This window comes from Aedes aegypti, chromosome 2 (assembly GCF_002204515.2).
Source record: "Aedes aegypti strain LVP_AGWG chromosome 2, AaegL5.0 Primary Assembly, whole genome shotgun sequence".
Lineage (NCBI taxonomy): Eukaryota > Metazoa > Arthropoda > Insecta > Diptera > Culicidae > Aedes > Aedes aegypti.
The window spans coordinates 112758789-112760927 of NC_035108.1; positions in this window are offsets into that span (position 1 = coordinate 112758789).

The window sequence follows — 2139 nt, forward strand, 5'->3', positions numbered from 1 at the left end:
CATCCCCGGCCAACGCATCGGGTGAGGTTACGGATGGAGCGTGGTTGATGAGGGCCATCAATAAAAGTAGAGATGGGCGCTCTGCGATGGAAGTGGCTGCACAGCAGCTTGACTCCATCATTGACTTTGCGTCCTCGAAGTCTAACATCAGCAAGGACCTCAAGCAGGCCCTGTTCAGACTTCATAAGTCTATGTTGGTGGCCAAGCAGAACCATGCTGAACCCATGGCGACTGTGGCAGCGGCAGAACCCGTGGAATTGAAGGTGACGAAGTGTACCCAGGCGAAGTCCTTCGTTTTCGCGGGTAGCCCCAAAAGTGCGGAAGCGAATGCTTACAACAAGCAATCGCAGAAGCGTGCGAGGCAGCCGTCAGGGGAGGAGCTACCCGGCGGCGCTCGCAAGGCCAGGCGACCGGAAAATCGGACCCCAGCCAGGCGTCCCGGAAAGCCGAGAAGAGTGGGCCCGAAAAGGCTGGCCCCTCACGGATTGTTGGGAACAGGGGGTTGCGACCATTGAGAGGTCCTCAATCACCACAGGTTAGGGCGGATCAGGGGGGCCCCCTGGACAACTGTAGAGCGATAGAAGAAGAGAAAGAAGCAGGAAGTGCAGGAGCGCAGGGATACCAGGCCAAAGAAAGGTAGAAGGGTGGGTGCCAAACGCGAAAAGGGTGATACGATCATCATTAAGACGGAAGAGTCCAAGTACTCGGAAGTCCTGAAGGCGATGCGCAGTGACGCGAAGCTCGCAGATCTAGGAGCCGACGTAAGCAGTGTCAGACGTACTCGTACAGGTGAAATGATCCTCGAGCTTAAGCGCGACAAGGAGCGCAAGGGCGCCGCCTACAAAAGTTTGGCGGAAGAGGTCCTTGGCGAGGGTGTCGAGATGAGGGCTCTGACGCAGTCAGTGACTCTGAAGGTGATGAACCTTGACGAGATCATCAACGCAGAAGAGCTTGTCACTGCACTGCGGCAACATTGCGAGATTCAGGTGCCCACCGCTGCCGTTCAGCTACGGAAAGGTCCGGCAGGAACTCAGGTGGCCTTAGTACACCTACCTGTGGGGGACGCAAATAAGTCCGCTAAGGTAGGTAAGATCAAGGTTGGTTAGTCAGTATGCTCACTGAACATACATGAGCAACCGGTGATCCGCTTTAGGTGTAGGGAACCAGGACACAAGTCCTGGGCTGTAAAGGCCCTGATAGGACCAAGTTGTGTAGGCGATGTGGTGAGGAAGGTCATAAGGCACTAGGCTGCAAGAACCCTCCCAAGTGCTTGATTTGTTCCGGGAAGTCCGTGAACAACAAGCATCCAACGGGAGGCTCAAGGTGCCCGACCTTCAAAAGAGCCATAAGGGATGGTACACAAATTATGTCACGCTAAATTTCAACTTTTTCGACCCCTCCCCCCCCCCCCTTTGTCACACTTTTTGTATGAGTCCTACGAAAATTTTGTAAGGCTTGTCACGCTTGGCTCGATCCCCTCCTTGGAGCGTGACGTAATTTGTGCATGACCCCTAATCGAAAAGTCACAGTGCAGGTAACGCAGCTGAACCTGAACCACTGTGACGCAGCTCAGCAACTGCTGTATCAGGCAGTTGCTGAGTGGGGGACGGATATCGCCATCATATCGGACCCATACCGAGTACTCGCCGGCAACGGCTCGGGAAAAAGTGGCATTTGGTGACCTGACGTTCGGAGAAATGACATTCGGGGAATAGTAGCACAATAGGGTGTAGTTGGATTTTAAGGTTGTGCTACTATTCCCCGAATACCCCGTTTCCTCGAATGGCCCAGTTCCTCGAAATGTTGTTAGCACTCATAATTGTCCTAACTTTTTGGAGAGCGTCGAAAAAGCCCCCATTTTTTCCTATGTTTTTTTTTTTTGTTTTTGAGTGCTTTGATATAGCCCGAGTCAACGAGTCGGCTTCGTGCCTCGTTGTTGTTGTTTTTTTTTCTCGTTCTTCCGGCTTGCGCGCATTTTGCTGGGCAGTGCTTTGTGGAAGCCCATGTGTTCGAATTTTTGTTTTGTGTCATCAAAGCGATCTTTTGCATGAAAAGCAAAAGTATTACTTTTCTCGCGTTACCAAAGTTACTTCTTTCTCAGTTAGTCTGTACGCGCTAAGTGAAGCAGAAAGTGGATAG